This window comes from Candoia aspera, chromosome 5, assembly GCF_035149785.1.
Source record: "Candoia aspera isolate rCanAsp1 chromosome 5, rCanAsp1.hap2, whole genome shotgun sequence".
NCBI lineage: Eukaryota > Metazoa > Chordata > Lepidosauria > Squamata > Boidae > Candoia > Candoia aspera.
The window spans coordinates 99,704,325-99,724,988 of record NC_086157.1 but is presented as its reverse complement, the minus strand read 5'-3'; the positions used below and the strand labels follow the sequence as shown (position 1 = coordinate 99,724,988).

Here is a 20,664-nt window from a genome sequence, read left to right as displayed (position 1 = left end):
CTTGTTGACCAAAATCCTTTTCCAAGACCCTCCTTATTGTTTATTCATACTGCTGATCAATGGTCTGTTCTATTCCTTCCTCACCAGTATAAAACATGAGTTTTCATCTGATGCAAATTACTGCTTCAAGCTCCATATGTAATTGTTATTTAGGAATGCTGATTTATTTGGGATAAGCCTCCATTTAAATTTTTTCCCCACATATTTGTTTCTGGTATAAATTATGGAGGCAATTCAAGCTCTGCATTGTTATTTTATATTAAAATACATTTATATTTACATTTCTACATTGTCTGAAAACATATAGTCCCTCTTCCTGCTTTGTTGTATCAGCTCTTAAGGCAAGTGACATATGAAACTTCCTGTATAACTTCCCATTTCATAAAAATGCATTTACATACCATTAGAGAATAAATGGCCAGATAGCAATTTAAGAAATTAACAGGCAAAATAAGGCACAGTATTGGTAAAACAGAAATAGTCTAGCAAGCAAGAAGTCATTTGAAAATGAAGTAGTATTTGTTGGAAGCAAAATCATCTAAGCCTAGCCTGTGGTTGCTTTGTATTTCATTCATGTTGTTTTTCCTCATCTCTTATTTATATATGTGGTGCTAATGCCACCAGAGGATGTCCATTTATTATTAAATATACTTTGACTTCAAAATAAGCTAATTGTGACATTTGGGCACTATTAATCCTAAAAAGAAAAAAAAAGCCCTGCCTTTCATGCTTAGGCCTTATGGCAATTATCATTTATGGGAGTGTTAATTATTTATGTTTTTAAAAACAGGCAGTCTGGAGTTTAGGGAAATCTAAGCTGTAATAAGCTACAATTGTCTAAGCTACAATATGGCATGACAAGGGAGCAAAAGTCAAAACCAATATTATGCTTCTGAAGCAAAAGTCTGGCAACAGACGATCTAAAACCAATATAATTTGACTGCCATGAAAATGTCAGAAAAGCAACTGCAGGAAGAATAACATAATTGGTATTTAGCTTCCTGTTCTTTCATACCTCAGTTGTCCTTGGATGCAATGAACTCTTAATTGGATACAGGGTACCCAGGAAGACCTTACTGCCCATTAACATACCTGTATCATACAGTGTGTTTCTTCAGTTCCCTTTTATTTGTGTGTGTATTACTTATCAAAGTGTATAAAGCAGTTGTCATTCTGTACACATTTATTTATAGTATTGGAGAGTAAGTCCATTGGATGGCTGCGGAGGCAAATACACTTTCAAGTAGAATTGAGGGGTGTGAATCCGGCTTGAGGTCTGTACCATCCTGAGCTCATGACGGAATCCAAATAATGTAATAAATAAGCCTGGGCAAAGCATTAAAATATTTTACAATTCATCTTTTTGAATCATTATATTTTAATCATTTCAGTCATTAAAGCAGCATGGCTATGCAAGGGCAAGAGCCATACAAGTGTTCAGTAATAACATCTGTATAATTTGCATCTTCCTATCTAAGCCAAAAGGGAAGGATAAGTTACTGTGTATGTGTGTATGTGTGTGTGTGTGTATGTATGTAGACATAACTTCTATACATTTTTGTTTTCCTGAAGCTGAATATTAAAGGCATTGAATAATCTGTACGGGGAGTCCTCATTTAGCAACCACAACTGAGTCCATCAACTTGGTCACTAAGTGATGCAGTCACTAAGTGGAAAACCATGTGACTGTGACTGTGCCTATGATTTTACTTCAGCTTTCCTTTTTCCCCACTCTTCTGTCCTTTGGAATGCTCACCCTGGTGGTGGGATAATTAGTAAGAAGATAATTAATGTTTGTATTTACATTCATTAGAGAAGAAGGGTTTAGAAGAGACTAAGCAGGCACACAATGGGGAATACACATTGAAATGAATGTGCTGGTGCCAGCTGTTTGCCTAGCATGCTCACTGTCCTGTCTCAGGCCATGCACTCACAAACATGCAGAGAGGTTTGCAAACTTTACCAGGAAGTTTTTAAGGAAAGAGCAAGCACCACAGGAAAGGTACGTGCAAATGCACATACACACACATAAGAGAAATCAAGTCCCCACAAGTCCAGCAAGCTTGTCTTGGGAGAGAGTGAAAAAGCAGCAGGCAAAAGTGTGGTCAGTTGAAGTCCAAGGGTCCAAACGTCATAGCAGGATCATTAGCCAGTCCAGGTCCAGAGTCACAGTACAAGATTTCAAGTCTAAGGGCAAGGCACATGGAGTCTAGGTTAATGAATGGTTGCTGCCAATGGAGGGGTTGACTTTGCTGCTCTTCTTAAATAGAAGCAGCCCCAGTGTTGCTCATTTGGAAGGACAAGGTTCCTTTCTCTTGTGAAAAACCTCACAGAGCTCCTTTGTTCTGCTCTCCTCTCTGAATGGTGAGCTCTTGCACTGGGAGGGGGTGGCAGCTCAGACTTCTCATCTTCTGAGACCAGTGGCAGCTGTGACTCCTGGTTCACCCAGCAATTCTGGCTGCTCACTGTTGGTTTCCTCATCAGACTCTGAGCTGGCCATGGTGCACAAGGCCCCCAGCCCCGAGTGCACCATTGCAGTAGGCAAGCAGCCAGTGATAGCTCATTCCTTTTGATATGTATTCCCTGCTGTATGCCTGCTTACTCTCTTGCAATCCCTTTCTCTCCAATCTCTCCGCTGTGTGGGGGGGATGTGTGCAAAAAAATGGGTCAGGCACGGGAGAGATTGCCTAAAGAGACCACTTTTTTAGGCAATCTCTGTACTCTGCAAGGGGGAGGGGGGAAGAAAAAAAATGGCTCAGGCACAGGGCAACGTGTACTAACTGACTGTAATAGCAAACACATGACTGAGAGACTGCAAAGTTCATATATGCAGCACCGTCATAGCTTCAAATGATTGCTGCATGAGGCATTTGGCAAGTGAGGTCTACCTGTAATTCCAGTATTCAGGTTTGTTATGTCCTGCTGCTGGATCCAATCACAGTCAAGCCCTTCTGTTAGGATATTATTGACAAAGCCCTGCCTTGGCAAAGAATCTCCTTCTTCACAAGAAGAAGGAGAGGGAAGGTTTTTCTTTTTGCTTCTTTCTGTTTGACAACTTTTTAGTGATTTCCTAAAATCGTCAAGTAAGAACTTTCTTCTTCTTTGCTAAATTCCCCTGGGAAGGTATTAAAAAAAATCTTCCAGTAAGTCACAGAACAACTCCTGCTTAACAGAAAGGCCCATCTTTCTTTCTTTCTTTCTCTCTATCATTTTGGTTTTATCCAGAAGAGAAGTGAGATTGCAGCTCAAATGAACAACCCTGCTTTCACTTTTTGTCTCTTTGATCATCTCCTAACTAATTAAGTGTAGGAACACCACACTCTTGGACAGAATTTCTAAATAAAATTCTCTTTCACCAAATTGAATGAGAACTGGGAAAAAAACAGACAGGAGAATATATCTTCTTGGAATGAATTATTACTCCTATGATATAAAAAATGCAGGATACTTGCTCTATCTTACACTACTTTAAAATGTATCAGTTTAGTTCACTTGAGAAGCAAGATTGGTGACTTTGATTTAAGACTGTTTATGAAAATGTGAACATATGGATGTTTTTCGGCAACTTTTAAACATATACTTTTGTATTAGAACCTAAGAATGGGCCTACGATTAACCTTACTCTGATCTTTCCTGGGCTGAACTCATGGTAGTACCAAGAACATTCAGCTAGGTTATAGACTGTTCATTAGGCAAAATATCAGAAGTAATGCAAATTTAATGAAGATTCCATAGAGGGACATTTCAAGGAGGAATAGCTTATAATCTTCACTACAGATCATTCACTCTATCTCTCTCTGTCTCTCTCTTTTTTTAATTTCAGCTATACACAAGAGAATAACACTTATCTGTACATTGTATACTTTTTTTACTGTAAGGAGCACCTCATGTTGTTTATGCCAGGAGGGCCAGTGGTGACCATCAGCAAAAGTTCTTATGTCTCAAGGTACCTCTTACTATTAAATACATGGCTTCACTTAAGTGAACATTAGTGTTTCATTGTGAAAAGAGCTGCTTTCCCACTAGGAGGGAAAAAGGCTATTTATTGCAACAGTAGAGTTTGCTGTTTCAATTTCAGTTCACACATAGTGATCCCAAAATATAAAAGTGGGTAAGTTTTCATTAAATAAGAACTGAACAAGGTTCTAGTCTATTTCTTAAGGAATGTTTCATATAATTGGAAAATTACATGGCTCCAGCCCATAGTACCATCACTGAATTTAAGCCAAATATTTCTCTCTCCCAGCTGAATTTTTGTCAACTTTTGGTGCACACACTTATATGCTTTTATTAGATAACTCTCTTCTTTTTCTTCCTTTTTTGTACTGAATGTGTGAACTTGTGTGTTTTCTATGACATTTCTAAGTTTTCTTTGTTGTTTTATAACAGTATAGGCATTATTGGTCCTCAATTTTTCCCTCACAAAATGTGTCCTTTTCCACTTACATTGTCATTTTATTAAATTTTCTACAGTTTATATTGTTAAAATATAATATTTGGTGTTATCAGAACTTTACCTTATCTATAATTGCTACAGCTTTTTCTCTTTTGTTTCTTTTGGGGGTAGCACATAACATACAATATTCATATTTATCCCTTTTATTGTTTTATTCCTCTCTTTTTCTCTGGCTGAGTTCACACAACCCATGATATGGGTATCGTTTTATGTGTGAATCTGATCACTTTAGCTTGTTTATCAAGCCATGATTAAAATAATCCATGGTTTAGCATACAGCTACTGTTTAGAGGTTTGTCTTATTTCTCAAGATGTTAGGAGGTTAATCTACATTTGTTTTAAATGTTTGAGTGTGCTCTGTTTCTTTGTTTAATTATTTTTCAGTGTTCCATAAAAATGCCTACAGTACTTTATCACTTTGCTGTTCTGTTTCACTGCCTCAGTGTTAGAACTAGGTCTGTATTTTTTTCTAATACTACTTTAAGCAAGTCTTCAATTGCAGTAAGCATTGTAGTGTTTTACTTTTAACTATAACTAATCTCTCCCACCTGGTGGGATTACTATTGAAGAACTCAAAATTGCAATCAGAAGCCTTAAAAATAATAAGGCAGCTGGCTTGGATGAGATGTCTGCAGAGATCCTAAAGCATGGCCATCAGGCTATGGTGAAAGAGCTGACAAAGCTGTTCAATAAGTGCTGGCAAAGTTGTGCAGTCCCGAAAGACTGGCAAAGAGGCACTATTGTTAAAGTCCCCAAGAAGGGAAGCATCTCTGAATGTACCAACTGGATGCCTCTCAGTACCTGGGAAGGCATTTTGTACAGTCCTCTTGAGACGACTGCGAAACGCCATTGATCAGTGCCTGAGAGAGGGACAAGCTGGATTCCATTGTGGAAGGTCCTGCAACAAGCAAATCTTTACCTTAAGAAATATCATAGAACAGTGTATTGAGTATTGGCACCCGATTGGTGCCAATTGAGTGCCAATTGGTGCCAATTGGCACCAATGAAGCCATTAACTTTGTTGATTTTAAAAAAGCTTTTGATAGCATCCATCAAGAGTCCCTTTGACAGATACTGTGTTTATATGGCGTGCCGGCAGTCTTTGTTGCCATCTTTAAGAACTTGTACCAACAATCAAGCTGCTGTGTTAAGACTGAGAATGGCCATATGGACTTTTTTGAGATTACCACAGGGGTCAGATAAAGTTGTATCCTGTCCCCACTCCTCTTCCTTGTGGATTATGTCATGCGGCGAGCTGAAATACACACTGGGACAGGCATCCATTGGACTGACCTTGGCGACTTGGATTTCACCAACGATATTGCCTTGCTTGAGGAAGACGAGCTGAAACTACAACATGCCATGACTGTCTTGGATGATGAGACAAATAAAGTTGGCCTCAGGATAAGTGCTGAGAAATCGAAGATCATGAATGTGAGCTCTACGGCCCCAGTATGGGGAACTGTACTCGGACTGCAGCAGTTAGAGGAAGTGGAGAGGTTCACCTATCAGGGTAGTGTGATTGCCCAGAATGGAGATGCAGTGGTGGACGTTAAGTGCTGCATTGGAAAGGCGATAGCCATTTTTTGGAGGATGAATAAGTTCTGGTCCTCACTGTCCATATCGCTGAAGATTAAGTTCCAGCTGTTCACTTCTATTGTGATCCTGACAGCTATTTATGCCAATGAGACTTGGAAGGCATCAGCAAGTATCAACAAAAGGTTTGACATCTCCCAACAGAGATGCCTCCGCTGAATTCTAAAGATCCAATATTTTGATCACATCACTAATGATGACGTGCTTCAAAGGAGTAGCTCTTGTAAACTTCATAACATCATCGCACATAGACTTCAATTGGCTGGTCACATCTTCCTCATGGAGAACAACCGGATCCCTAAAGTGGCAATGAGTTGGACTCCTCCTGATGCAACAATGAGGACGCCCTGAAAGAACATTGACACAAGACCTGAAGGCATTGCATATCACATGGAAGGATGCCAAAATACTCGCCCAAAACCAAAAGTGCTGGAAAACCCTTACTGCCCAATATGCCACATAGCATGGACATGGGAGAGAGAATCTCTCCCACCTGTCAGTTCTATCTTTACCCATCCATTTTGTTCACTGTCAGATCAGAGAGACATCAAAAGCAAAAACCTGTATTCTTTTTAGGTATGCCTTTATGCAAAGCAGTCCTTTAATTTTTCTGAGGGTGATCTGCTGAATAACGTGGGGTTATCTGGGCTGCAGAAATTCAGATGACAACTAAGTTATATAGCAAAGGGTTATACTCTAATTCTGCAGAGATCTAGATGACCACTAGATGGCAGCAAAGGGTTCTTATATAGAAGAGGCAGATCTTGCTGAATTCATCTGGTCCAGGCACATAGTTTTGGCTGTGAAGTGTTTATATCAAACATGTTGATCATTGGCAAAAGCTGGTTGGCAAGTGTTTTATCTGCAGCACTGAAGTTCCTAATTTCATTGCCAATCAGGTAAGGTTTTCATTTACCCATCTCCAAAGGGTATAATTCTATTTGTCTGATTATTAGACAAATTCTAATATGTCTTATTAGAATTTGAACTCAGATATTCAGACTGCCTAAAATCCAAATGAGAAACACTGTTGTTCTGCTTCTGGAGTAAAAGAGGTGACAACAGTAATTAAGGACTTGTGATAGAGAGACTTTTATTTCATAGATTCATATTAGGGTCATGATAGGCTTCAAAGTAACACTGCCTCTGTTTCAATATCAGAACTGGCAAACTAGCAAGTATAATATATATAGTTATTCTATGATTATTAGGTCCCTTTTTCTTTCATGTCATTTAACCTAAAGATTACAGCTTCTGGGCAGGGACTACTTTTGGTTGAATTTCATGAATTGCTTTCAGAGCTTTTTTTTTTTTTTTTTGTGGTATGAGAACATGACTAAAAAGTGTTTCACAAACTAATTTAGTGTTAAAGCTAAAATGCCATTTTTTAAAATAATGGATAGCAGAATACCACTTATGGTATTATCTACAATCAAGAAATATGGGCTTGAAATATAATCTTTATAATACTCAGCAGGAAAATCTCCCATCAGGTCTTCATTGCAGAAGTGCCAGTACCACTAAAAGGAAGAAAATGTGTGGGCTTTATTCCTAACTATTTAAGAGGTGAAGGCACATGTAAGGCTTTGGATGGGTTTGCATGAACATATACATGCTGTGTGGCTGCCATCTAAAATTTCTTCACAAGCAAGGGTCGTTTGAGCACTGGAGTAATTAATTCAATACTTTCTGGCAACCTTATATATTTTAGTACACCAAAAACACAGTGCAAAACATGAATGTGATCAGAATGTTCATTCAGCCATCACCAGGATGGGCAAAGCCCCAGTGACATGCAAAGTACATGAAATAACCTTTATTAATAGAGAAAAGGTTAGCCAGGACATCCAAAGAAATGTTAAAACAATTTGCCAACTTTGCAGCTGTTCCATCTGCCATTGCTTTCTCTGGACTTATTTGCTCTGACTGCAAATGTTGCTATTTGCTGAGTTACATATGGGGGTAACTCACCTGGCAGGGAACATACCTTGATCAGGACTATTGGAGTAAGCATGGTTAACTGGATCAAATACCAATGTATTAATTGTTTAGTACATAAAGGAACAAACTGTTGAAAACAACAAGATGTGTGTCATTTCTGTGTGTTCCTGCAAGCCACATGAAATCCATTATTTCAGTTGGAATCTGCAGAAGACTGCAGTGAACACATCACCCTATACAACTTTGCAGACTTAGCTACACTTTGCCTGATGGATTTGCTTTGAGACAGTCCCCAAATTATCAATTCTTTGTCCACATTCCTGTTGCACTGTGGTATGTATGCTAAGGGTGCACATATGTATGCATGCATATATTGTCTTAGTAAGGACAGTATTTGGAAATTAGAAATTAATCTATGTAAATTAAAATAATAAAACATTGTAGAGAAAGCATGAGCATTAATAGAGTTTGAAACAAGAGATAGCTTGAGGCCATGACTGTAACTAAGAGGGCATTTAAATATTATTAGCATTACACCCAGTGGAGCTGTAGTAAAAGTACAGCTGCCGTTGTAGTTCTGAATGTAAGCTAGCAGCTCTGAAATTTTTCTCTGGTGATTGCAGCTGTAAGCTGTGCTAATACTGATCTTCCTCTCCACCTGCTACAAAACCAGTCATAAAAACTGACTACTAATACAGTGACAGAGTCAGGGTTTACCTAAAAAAAGAGAAGAACACAGAACAGAAGTCTTTATGGGGGCTTCCAGATCACAAAACTTCAGATGATATTAAATGACAGCAAAGTGATACAGAGAACTCTAAGATAAGAATATAAGTTTAAGAATGTACCTAATGATAGCTGTTTCTAAAGATGAGGGTAAAACTGGTTCTGTTTTCATTCTAGTGAGGATTAACCCAGCATGCATTTCTCAAACCTGTATAAGAACCCATAGCAGATGGGACAAAATCCTACCTCAGGAGGTTCAGACATGAAAGACTGAAACTTGATGTGTCAATCAAACCTAACTTGTCAATCTGTAATGATATGTAGGAGTGACCTTGGGCGATAGGAAAAAGAGCTGCAGCCTAGACAACCAGCATGCAAAAGGAATCTCAGCCCACAGAAAGAAAAGGGAAGTGGGAAGCATCTCAGAAGAACCCTCTCTAGTTTTCCAGAAACTAAAAGTAAAGGAAGGGAGAAGTGCTTTCAGACTTGCAAGATTGATGTCGGCCCTTCAGGATAGTCCAGAGAAGAAGCAGAAACCATGACTAGTACCACTACCTTTGTTGTAAGGTCACAGTAACAGAGACGCGGTGGCGCTGCGGGTTAAACCGCTGAACTGCTGAGCTTGCCAATCGGAAGGTCGGCGGTTCGAATCCACATGATGAGGTGAGCTCCCATTGCTAGTCCCAGCTCCTGCCAACCTAGCAGTTCGAAAACATGCAAATGTGAGTAGATTAATAGGTACCGCTTCGGCGGGCAGGTAACAGCGTTCCATGTAGTCATGCTGGCCACATGACCATGGAAGTGTCTACGGACAAATGCCGGCTCTTCAGCTTTGAAACGGAGATGAACACCGCCCCCTAGAGTCAGACACGACTGGACTTAATGTCAAGGGAAACCTTTACCTTTACCTATACACAGTAACAGAGTCTTGCAACCAGTCTTTCAGGTCTTTCAACAGTGCACTCATCTCCACTCAAACCGAGTTGATACCTTGCTGTTGGTTGTCCTTGTCTTCTCTTTCCTTCTACCTTTCCCAGCCTTCTCCAGAGAGCCAGGTTTTCACATTATGTGTCCAAAGTAAGATAATTAGAGCCTGGTCATTTGTGCCTCTAGTGAGAACTCTGGGTTGATTTGGATCCATTGGTTTGTTTTCTTGGCTGTCCATGGTATACTCAGGAGACTTCTGCAATACCAGAGTTCAAAGGTGTCAATACTCTTCCTATCCTGCTTCTTCAAAGTTCAACTTTCACTTCCATAGTGTGTCACAGGAATCCCATGGCTTGCACAATTCTGATCTTATAAGTACAGACACATCACAGCATTTCAATATATTTTCCAAGGCCTTCATGGCTGCCGTACCCAGTGCTAGTCTGCAGTGTATTTCTTGACTGCTGGTTCCTTTACTGTTGATGGTTAATTCTAAAAGAGAGAAGCTATCTACCACTTCAATATCTCCATTGTCAGTTCTAAGGCTGGTTATTGTACCTGTTGTCACTAGTTTGGTCTTCTTTATATTTAATTTTAGTTCCATTTTTTTTTCCGCTGTGCTCCTTGACTTTAATTACTAGAGCTTGTAGATCCTTTGCATTTTCAGCTGTCAGGGTAGTGTCATCATCATCATCACACAAGTTATTGATGTTTCTTCCTCCAGTTTTAAAACCACATTCATCTTCTTCCAGTCTAGCTTCCCTTAATATATATTCAGGATATAGGTACTATCCCCTTATAAATAAGGGGATAGTACAAAGCCTTATCACACTCCTTTGCCAGCCTGGATGCAGTCTGTTTCATCATGTTCTGTCTGTACTGTGGATTCCTGACCTGTATATAAATTTCTGTAATGATATATGGGAATGACCTTGGGGACTGAGCCCAGAGACTCTACCTAGGGAACGGTCAGATAAGAGACAGTATAGTCTGCAGCTGGATAGTGGGTGGGGCAAGAGGCTCAGAAGGGACCCTCCCTAATTTCTCAGGGTGTAAAGGAGACAGGGGAGAATTGTACTTTCAGACTAGCAAGATTCTGTTAATGTAGCCTTACAATAAAGTAGAACTAGCTCATCTGGGCACGTTTCCTAACTGGTCCACCTGGTAAGACATCAGTCTTGCAAGTCTGAAAGTAAATTCCCCCCCCCTTTTTTTTTCTTTTTGGAATGCGAAGCTAGCTCAGCCCCACCCAGGAGCGTGGCAAAAAGGAGTGTTTTGGCATACTGCCATTAAGGGGCTACCTTTAGCATTTTTTTTTTTTTTTTGCCACAGGCAAACCAGCCCAGCTCAGCTCAGTGGCCAGGCTGGGCAGGCCTTCTCAGCAGCAGGAGTGAGAGGACAGCAAGGTCAGATGGAAAGGGGGGAGATAGGCAGGTGGGGGGGGGGAGTTGCAACTGCAGTCATAAGTGCAGGCAGGTTGCCAAGCACCCGAATTTTGATCACATGACCACAGGGGCACTGCAACAGCCATATCTTCAGACACCGGTCATAGGTCCATTTTTTCAGCACTGTCGTAATTTTGAACGGTCGCTGAACGAAAAGTTGTTAAGCACGGACTATCTGTACCCCTAGCAACGTCCATGTATAGGGGCATTGTTTTGGTTGAAAACAGTATTAGCTACAAAGAGAGAATTGGAGTGGCAGAAACTGATAAGTTGGTCTCCTGCTTCATACAGTAAAAGGAGCAGTAAAATACATAATACATTAAATAATACAAAATCATGCTCTTTTTAATAATAAAATATATTCTATTTATTTATTTATTTATATCCCACCACAATCTGTATCATTTAGATACACTTTTTAAAAAAAAAACTGTCACCCCTAGAAAGCCTAGGGGAAAAGGTGAGTTTTCAACTGTTGCCCAAAAAGACCTTACAGAAATTGCCTCCCAGCATTCAGCCAGGGAACATCTCAGAGCATGGGCACCAGCACAGAGAAGGCCCACCCCAAGCAGCTGTCAGGTTGCATTTGAGGCTTTCAATAGGTGTCCCAGGAAATCAACCAGATTTACAATAAAAAGGTGAAGGTGATCTGAGAGGTTTCCTGAACCCTGAGGGACTAGTACCAAAAATCCTGGAATTAGCTTGGTGGTTAACCAGCAAATAGTTGTTTCAACAACTAGTGACATGTACTGTTCTATTTTTAAAATACTGTTTTAATGGCATTTCTGCTGTTTTGACTCTGTTTCTACAGTATAAGCCACCTATGAAAATACATTAATTTTGAAATAAAGCAAAGCAGCAATAGATGAAAAATAGGGACTTATTTTTTCATCTCATCATTTTCTTGTTTCATTTCAGTTTTTGGAAAGAGGTTCTCTTTGGGCTGCTTGGTCTGTGTCAGTTTTTCTACAGTAGGAAACTGGTATGGAACAAATTTTTATCTCTCGAGCATTGCTGAAGGTTGCCTTTAATGCTAAAGGATTCTTAAAAGATGTACTTAGTTCCTAGCTTCCAAATAAGAATGGGGTGCAGAGCTAACAAGAAAGCACTGTAGCAGGAATTGTACTTTATTTACTATTTCTTATGTCAAATTCAGTATACTACAACCTTTCAATACTTGCAATTAACAGCCTTGTCCTCTCCTTGACCACGTAATGTCTTAGACTCATGGATTTATTTTTAGATAGTTTTTTTTTCTCCTCCATTTGTCTGTCTACTCCTGAAAGTATCTGAAGCATATTTAATCATAACATTTTAAGTATGAATGAAAGTATAGTGAATTATTTACAGAATTGGGATTCTGGGTCCAAAATGTGCTTTCTAAGTCATTTGTTCAATGGAAGGGCTTAGTGCAGATAATCTCTACCTGAATTTTTTTTTCACCTTTCTGTAATAGGAGTTGAATAAATAATTGGGCTCAGATTAGAAAAGCTAGCTTCACATTGGAACATACACTTGTTTTAATCTTCAGTGACACTGCACATGGAACAGTATGAAAAATGTGCCATCATGAGCAAAAATTTACTGGTAGGCAATCTTGGAATCAAGGCATTAATAGCATACAGGAAATAGAAGATGGTGTCCCTCACCAGGATGAAAGAGGGAAAAAAGAAAATTGTAGTAACTTGAAAGGAAATACAGAATGACTTGAAAACATGATGGGGAAAAAAGTCACAGTGCAGATATACATAAACCTTAGACTCCTCAACTTTCACACACTACTGTACAATTCTCCTGATATCTTCTTCTTATGATGACTCACAATAAAGTCAAGTCTGTATGTGTGAAGAATTCTGGAGCTCTTGATTTTAGCATTGCTTTAGGAAAACAAAACAAGAAATAAATGTAATAAAAATAATACCAGAACAATGGAATTGAAACTGCCTATTGGAACAATTTAATTTAGCTGCAAGTCACAGTTAGACAGAGTGATAGTGGGATAAAACACTAATTAAAAAAAGTGTTAAAAAGTACTGTAAAAAGAAAACATAAAATTGAGTAATACTTTCAAATAACACAATCCAAAATACTTGTTTGAAGATAGGAGAAAGAGAAAATGAAAGAGAAGACCTAAAGCTGTAGAGAGAGACTGAAGGTAATAAAAATTCAACAAAGCTTTTGAAATCTTAAAAAAAAGTCTTAATAATGAGCAAAAATTAATATTAAAAAATTAACCACCAAAACATAGCAAACATAAAACCCCACATAAAATTCAAGATATAGTATGTGCCCCTAGTCAGCCAGCTGGGACCAAAAGCACCTTGGAATAAAACAGCTTTAACCTGTTTATAGTATTACAACAAGATGTGGTCTGCAATACTTGGGGTGGATATTACATGAAGTGGGTGTGGTTACAGAGAAGGGTTTCCACCTCACCCATACCTTATGAGCCTTACACAGGGAGGGAATTTTCAGTATGTTCTCTCTCTATGAATGGACAGGATGTACAGATTCTCTTTTGGGAACAGGTTCCTGATGTATCCTGGGGCTGCACCATCACATTACTTTCCCATTGCATTCATAGCACCCACAGCATGTCTCAAAACTCTAAATGTGCACACTGGTCAAACAAGTCCCTCTGGTGGGAGGAGATGGGCAGTGACAAATTTGATAAATAAAATAAGTAAGTTGGGAACTTCACAATAGGCAGTCTATGGCACTGAAGATCCTACTAATCTATCGTCAATAATCACTAGGAAACATGGCCAAAGGGAATTCAGTTCTGCACACCCCTGTTTTGAAAAGGACATTGGTAAACTGGAGAAAGTCCAGAGAAGAACTACCAAGATAGTGAAAGGACTGGAAACCAAGTCCTGTGAGGAAAGATTAAAAGACCTTGCAGAAGAGGAGATTCAGAGGGGATATGTTGACTATTGTCAAATATCTGAAGGCTGTCACATTGTAGAGGGTTGGGGCTTATTCTTACTCAATCCAGAAGATGAGACTAGAACTAAAGGGATGAAGTAGATATAGAGCAATATAGAAAAATATAGAGCTGCAATCAATGAAATAGGTTACCTATTGTGAAAAGTGGTTTCTTCTCCTTCACTGGATGTTTTCAAACAGAGTCATCTGTTTAGTCATCTATCGGGGATGGTGTAGGAAATCCTGCAGTGTGGAGGGGGTTGGATGGTCCTTTCCAACTCTCCAGTTCTATGAGCATATCGCTGCTTCCCCTCCCATTTTTTAAATTACAATAGTGAATGTTGATTTTTATTTTACCCCGGGCCTTGGGGTTCCATGGTTGATGAGTCCTGTATGATTTTTGTGCTGTTTTGCGTGTTTTTTTTCTTTTTCTGGGTTAACATTCTTTTCTGTTATTGTTCTGGCTTTTTCTATTGCAAAGCACCCCAGAGTTGTTAGAATTTCCATGTTTTATTTTATTATTTGTGGGCTCCTCCATAAGCTGAAAGCAACTTAAAATCATTGGATAGTGCAGCAGTGTCAAATAATGCAATAGTTACTCAAACATACTATTTTTCTGTATCTTTTACCTTATATATCAGTCTTTTGTTATCCTAGTGTTGCAGAAGAGAGACTAAGGATGAGAAAGTGAGATGTGGTTAAACATGTTTGTATCTGAACTGAGATTAAACTAAGGATTTTTGCAGGTTGAAACAGATTATTCTGAATACGTTTTTATGCAGAGCAAACCAAGAGGCAAGAAAGAGTAAGATTAAAAAGCAGCAGATGGGGATGATAGGCAAAATGTCCCTATTTTGGAAATCAACTTCACAAAGATGGGAGGAGTGAGAATTTTATAATTCAGAGAGAAGGCTACCAGTTCTACAAAAATGCTTCAGGTACCTGGCTGTTCATCTGACCTTGGGAATGACACTTTTTATCTCTAGATGCAAAAACACCATACCAGACAGCCAATCAAGTCAGAAATTATATGGTCTTTTTTGTCAGCAAAGTCTTACTCACTCTGTCAGAACAATAATACCATGCTACAAATTGGGGAAGGAAGGAAGGAAGGAATAGTATTATGTCTATTTTTTAGATGTGGTCCAGGTGCAGTTTTCAAAATATACAACAGCTTTCTGGAAACCACCTGAAAGTTAGGGGCTATTAAGCTTTAACAACATAAGTGGAAGCTTCTTAAGTGTTGGAAAATTACAGTAGGTAATTCCCAGTTTAGTTTGAACCCAAGCACACTCCCAGTCAGTATTTATACCCAGATGGAGTAAGCTCACACAACACTCAATTCAGCTAGCAGAAAATATATCTTTATTAAACATAGGCAAACATCAAAAACAATTAACTGACAAACATGGGATAAAAGGCAGGCAAAAGCAGGGAGAGATAAAAGCTTGAAGCAGAGGCAAGAATTTATGTTATCAGTATCTCTATATCAAAAGAACCAAATTTTTCAGAGCCACTGGAAACAATGCTATGGGCAATTAGCTTCAACAGTCACAAGCGAATGGCCTTTGGTTAGTCCAGCCTTAAGACTTTTATATACATAAAAACAGAAGACTAGAGATGATATTAGGACACCAAGTAATCCCTCCTCTATTCTGCACAATTAAAGAAACAATTTGGTGGATGGAGATGATGTACCCAACTGATTGATTGATTGTGTGCCACCAGTTGTTGTCAACTCTTAGCAACCTTATAGATAGATTTTCTCTGTCACAGCCTGACCATAGCAAGGTCTTTTAGATCTTCCAGTGGTATCCAATAGTAAGTTAATATTCTTGTGCCCACTGTAGACCAACTTGTCAACCAAGTCCACAGGAAGGATATGAGCACTATAGTACTTCTTGTTTTCCCCTGACATCTTCAATGACATGCTGTCTTCAAAGACAGGTTACCCAGTAGTGGAAAGCACCAGTACCTGATGGTTGTGTCCTTGGTGAATTGTTACAATTCTTTAAGGCCATCCATGTTAGTGACCCTGAATTCATCCTGTGGTAGCAGATGGGTTTTGTGGTCCAATAAGTTCCACAACTTAACTGTGTTGTGTGAAGAAGTACTTTATCATTCAGCTTCAAGGGATGACCTTGAGTTTGAAAGATCAAGAAAAAAGTTTCTGCCTATCCATTTTCTCCATAGCACAGAAGATGTTGGATATCCCATGTCCATTCTTAATGATAACACAGAACATTTTTCTCTTTCTTTTCTTCTCCATTCTGATTAAGGCCTGCACCCTTTCCACTATAGGGACAATTTGCCCACCTGTTAAATCCATTTGATTTACTAGAAGATGTGCCAACAATAGTAATGAATATCTGCTGATGTTGCTGGATAATTATTTCCCCCCTTGCTGAAAATTAATAATGTTTTGTTTGAAGTAGAAGAAGCATGTATGATTATCTCTTTGGAACTACTATGTTTAAACCACTGTTTTCATTAGAACAGGCTGTCATATTTATGGGCATCCTCCCATTTTAAATTAAAAATGCTTTCTTGAGAGGAGAAAGTACTAGTTTTATAAATGAGCTTATTTTCTTCCTTTTCAAGGAAGAAAAAGGAAAGGAACAAGAATACTTATGTAAAACTGGATCATAAAAATCTTACTTTTAAAAAACGGGGAAGCTTATATTTTCCCCCTCCTTTCTTCTTTTATTCAAAACAAAAAGGCAATTAAATTTTGTAAGAGTTTATTGTATTAATTTGTGGGAAATGATAGTGTATAGAAATATGGAAATTTTATTCCAATTTTATCAAAAGTAACATATTATATGAGTTAGTGGAGTCTGAAGACAGTGACATCTTTTTCATGTTTTTTTTTTTTTAATTTCAAAGCACTTTTTATTTAAAACTTAAATAATCTATGTAAGAAGGCAAAAGAGAATTTTGGTAAGGAGAACCTAAGCTATCTCTGGTTTCCTATAATCTTAATTACAGGCACATATTGCCAACAGTAATCTTATAAATGTAGACAAGAGTGATTTCAATCAATGATCAGAGACGGACATGTGGCACTCCTGATACTCCTGTTAAACCCCAACTTCCATCAGCCTGAAGCAGATAGGTTTTATGGTCCAATAAACTCTTGAAAGCTATGTGTTACCTATCTCTAAAACTATGGTTTTCCACAAGAGAAAATGGATATAATGGAGGGAGAGGAGAAAGAGTTATGTGTGTGGCATATATCAGTGTGGGAGGTGTTTGTGCATATGAGGTGTGCACACATTTATTGTGCATGGCCATGCATTCCTATGTGTACATGTAGCTGCAGTTTGTCCCTTCACAAAGTCTGGCCAGTGCTTAGTGCAGCTCTCAGTATCTAAAGGATCGTCCTGGCCATCAGAAATTATGGTGCACATCTGTCCCTTGTAGTATGTTACTTTACAATTAAGGCTGTAATTTGATCTCTCTCTGTTTTGTCTTGTTTAAAGTTATATAGAGCTCAGTAGACATAGAGAGCATTGTTATGCACATTAAACAAATCATTCTTTAGACAGGTCTATATCTTTGAAAACAGCCTATAAGCATACATAGTCTTTCTATACCGTTTAATGGTTACTAGAATCTACTGCAGTTCACCATGTTCTAGTCCCTAGAATGTGGTAGACCCCATCTCTGTTTAGTCTCCATTATATCAAAATAGTAATGTGAATTGTTTTCTCTTTTACTGTAAACTTATTGTATAAAGCGAAAGAAAGCAACAGTTTCACTTGGGGGCACACTTAAGATTTTTGGAGCATATTGTTAGCTTTCTTCCCAAATGTCTTTCATGGTGAGTATCAAGTACCATGGTGACTTACCAAGATGCAAACTGGATGATTGCTGTAGTGGACAGGTCTAGAAATGGAAGTCATAGAGAGACCTGTTAGATAGCAACATACCCATAACTGACCTGTAAACTAATTCTAAAGTAACTAACTTTTCCTGAGATTATAGGGAGGGAAGAGTTTTCCAGGGGCTTTTGTTGTTTTGAGAAGCATATGGGCATGGAGAAAGAAAGAAGGAATCTTAAACTTACCTTAAGTTGTGTTATGAAGTTTTCTAAGAGTCAGAAAGGAATCCAATGCACACAGACTTCTAGGTATAGTGACAAATCAAAGCATAGCAGGTTTTGATTTTATTTTTGTATGTTTTCAAGCCTTGCCCAGTTAGTAAGTGGAAGTAGCCAATGATGAAATGTGTATTGCCATGCAAGCTCTGCCTGCTTTGTAGGAGTGTCACATTACCCATAGGCTATATGGAGCTTGCATTGTGATATTGTGATGCATGTTTCCTCATTCTGACAAAAATTCTAGATACAGAGGACACCTCAGTCCATAGTCCATTTTTTTCTGGGCCCTAATCTCCATTGACAAAGGTAAATCCATTTACTCTTTAAGCCCTAATCCTTTTTCTCTAGGTTTAACAACCATCCCTTTTTGTTTTTATGTATCTCGATAAAATCTAAATTTGTTTTAAACAGATATTTCTGTGTCAATTTGTGTCTCAGGAATTTGTAAACAAACCTCAGAAGGTCTAGGTCCCTCCAGATTGACCACCAAAATAAAGAATTTACCTAACTGTAATTTGAAGACTAGTAAACATTCTACTTCCTGATCACCTGAATGTCGATGTTAAATGTTGATACAAAGATATTGACAGCAACCACATAGAGTGCAGACATTAATGCCATCAATGCACATCCTGCACATTCTGGTTTTCTGAAGGTTGTCAAATGTCTGATAATATTGGGAGACTGTCATTCTGGATGTAGATTTAGAAAAAATAAATTTGTAGTGATAGTCTTGTTGGTGGTAATAATGGACTTTTATGTGCTGCAGTGTGTTTTTTCTTAAATAATTAAACAGTATCACAGGGATAGATATTATTTGCAAGCTCTCTAGAAGGAAGATATGAAATATCCCATATTAATAAATCAATAGCTGAGAAACTGAAAGAATATTAAGATGAGATTAATTGAACAAAAGATTTCCTTGCACTTTTTGGGGACTCCCAATAGAAGGTTTAAAAAAGATTGGCTGTCAATTTCATTATGTTGGAAGTGTGAAATAGGTGAAGGGACACTTATTTGCCCCACTGTTGCCCCATTTTTGGTTTAATTATCCATAAATGTGTTAATATGGTTATGAACACCAATATAGTACTCTCAAATTATAATCTCAAAATGTGGAATTTATATCGAAACAGATTACTCAGTATGGTCAAGGCTTAATGATGTGTGTGAAAACTGGGCTGAATGATTTTTAAATGTACATGTATATATATATTTGTTGTTGTCTTTGTTCTTCTTTTTTTCATGTTTGATACTGTGTTTTAGTTTTGCATCCGTCTTTTTTATTCTGTCTGTTTGCATATTAAAGCAAAACAAAAAGATACTGGGATGCAAAAACTAAAGAATCTCTACATGGCAGGAAACGGTTAGAGTTCTGTATCTCTTTGTAGTCCTACTTAAACTGCCATGATGTTTCTCAATTAGTAGAAAAGGGAAGGCATTTTCTTTCTTTTTAACCCTATAACTCTGCTTGTGGGAAAGGAAAGATGGTGGTGGCAGGAAATGCCTTCTGGATTGCTTTGGTTGGGTGGGGCAGAGAGAGTCTTCCAGCTGTTCCCTCTCTTCCCACAAACCTCCTAGAATCCTGTGTCACCCTCTTGAAATACCTGTTTGTTTGTTTCTTTCTTTCTTTCTTTCTTTTTGGCACCAGCAGGCAAAGCAAAACAAGGGGCTTCAGCCATCCACTCTTTTACTTTATAGGATGCCCACGGGTCTAGGAATAATGATGGTGTCATTAAAATGACCTTGCAGGTGCCAAAGGAGATATATGACTACTCATGTTATGATGTCTACTATCTATCTTTATCTACTCATGTATTTGCTACTGATTTTTATTGCAGTTATCCAAATTCACAGATACATGGTGCATTAAAAATAGTCTTTAAATTTCTAGAAGATGCTAGGATTCCTTATCTTCCGAATCTGTGAAAAAAATTGTTAAATATGTTTTTAAGTTCAGGCTAGTCTGAATTTATGAAATGTGAAGAAAACTATTAAGACAATTTTGCTGGCTTTGTTAATAATGAACATTAACCGGAAATGTTTTAACATTTAACATTTTCTTCTTAGGAATGGTATGAACATGAACTTGATAAAGAAACTGGAGATTATATTATCAAGTCTACTCAATTGTTGGTTTCTTTAGAGTTCTGCTTTTCATATTCTTCCATATTTCCAGTAAAGATATTTAAAAATCTTATTGTACAACATCAGTAATGATAGGGTGATTTGCAAATTGTGCTATTATAATATTCAAGTTGATTGTAAAAAAAGAATGTCTTCACTAAAGCTAATTTACAGCTAATTTAATTTTCCCATTCAGTTTACATAAAATGCATTATAAATTTCAGCTGTTATCTGGAGTGTTTATCCTGAGCTGACGATAACTTTCTATAATTATTCACAGAAAACAAACCTAATCATTAATTAAAGTATATAACAAGAATGACTTTTGATTGGTAATATGTTCCTTCACGAAGAAGGAACATATTACCACCTTCCAAATTACTATGTCATCAAGGAACATTGAGGAAGCATTTTCCATA

At 38.0% G+C, this 20,664-nt stretch overlaps 1 protein-coding gene across 2 annotated transcripts in view; it reads left to right on the top strand.

Moving 5' to 3' along the window:
• The window catches only part of GRIA4 (glutamate ionotropic receptor AMPA type subunit 4), a 257,199-nt gene that overhangs the window by 75,776 nt on the left and 160,759 nt on the right, over window positions 1–20,664 (top strand). The gene's annotated exons all lie outside the window — the stretch shown is intronic.